Raw genomic sequence first — 1786 nt, forward strand, 5'->3', positions numbered from 1 at the left:
TAATGGGTTTTCTTATCTTCTTGCCCCAAATGATACCTTTTTGGCATGTTCCACGGGCCTTACATGGTACATTATTATACAAGATTTTATAAATAATAGAGATTATTGTGTCTTGGTTCAGCTTTTTCCAAATTTTAGTATTCATGAGTCAGATGACTTATTAAAGTTTTGGGACCGAGGTGCCTCCTTGACATCCTGCCACAAAAGAGAGCTTATCTCAGCAGTGACCCTTGCGGTCCTTCTTGGCCTGAGTGCTGTTGGGACAGAGACCAGAATCGCAGCCCTTGTGTCATCTCAACAGAATGCGCGCAATTACCATCTGCTCAATGAGGCTATTAGCAAAGATATAAAGAATATAAAAAGGGGCCTAGATGATCTTACTGATGATCTTCCTTGGTCTCCCTTTCAGAAGTTGCCCTTCAAAATAGAAGGGGATTAGATTTGCTCTTTCTACCACAAGGAGGCTTATGTGCTGCACTTAAGGAAGAATACTGCGTATATGTTGATAAAACTGGATTAGTTAACGATAGCATTGCCAAGGTTACTGCCAATTTAGAAAAAAAGAAAAAGAGAGAGAGAACAACAAGAGTCATGGTACCAAAATTGGTTTTCAACCTCCCCCTGGCTTTCGACCTTGTTGCCCTCCCTTTTGGGGCCTCTATTGGGACTCCTATTATTGATTTCCTTTGGTCCTTGGGCATTTCAGAAATTGACCCGATTTGTTAAATCTCAAATTGATTCATCTCTTTCAATCGCATCTGTTTCAGTTCATTACCATCGGCTGGACGTTGGCGATAACAAGCAGGTTACTGGAGAAGAGTCAGATGTGGATGCTGCTTCATCACCCTCTTCTCGGGGAGAGAGACTCAATTTCCATAAAATGCTTAAGTAAGATCATTCCCCTCCCCCTAAATTTGGCCATCAGTCTCATGCCGCGAATCATTTATAGATTGCCGTAGTCTGTGCTTCCGACATGGTAATATACATTCTCACCACATTGGAAACTAAACAGTCATGCCAGGCTAGACACATCGAAAAATTGGAACTTGAAGCCATTGCCCGTGAGAGTTGTAAGACTAAGTACTGCACAGAGATTAGTCTGGAAGCTGTTAGACAGTCTCTGAGAGGCATGTCTGATTGCATGAAGGTTGAGTGCCCTAGAGTCCTTCCCCCAGAAAAAAATGACACGGGAGCAGGGTCAGGGTTACTCTGGGTAAAAATCTGTGGTCCTGAGAGTCAATCCTGTACATGGCCCCTAACATTGCACACTGGGGATCAGACCTCTACCTCTACCCATGGAACCTTCTTTGTTCCTAAATCCCTTGGCTAGCCCAGGTTATACCCAACAGACTGGAACCGTTAATTCAAGCCTCATAGATGACTTGTCCTTGTGTCCTTCGTGGTTTTAGAGAATCACCCGGTGAGCAAACAGACATTTAGGCGGTCATTAAAAACGTGGCTACAAATTTATTATATAATATGCCTTTATAAAAATATTAAAACAGGGGAGGGGTATAGAGCAAAACAGAATTCACAACAGGAATTTTAAATGGCCAAGAAGCACTTAAGGAAATGTTCAAAGTTCTTAGTCATCAGGGAAATGCAAATCAAAATGACCCTGAGATTCCACCTCACACCAGTCAGAATGGCTAAGATCAAAAACTCAGGTGAGCCCGGCATGGTGGCATATGCCTTTAATCCCAGCACTTGGGAGGCAGAGGCAGGCAGATTTCTGAGTTCGAGGCCAGCCTGGTCTACAAAGTGAGTTCCAGGACAGCCAGGGCTA

This window comes from Mus caroli, chromosome 14, assembly GCF_900094665.2.
Source record: "Mus caroli chromosome 14, CAROLI_EIJ_v1.1, whole genome shotgun sequence".
Classification (NCBI taxonomy): domain Eukaryota; kingdom Metazoa; phylum Chordata; class Mammalia; order Rodentia; family Muridae; genus Mus; species Mus caroli.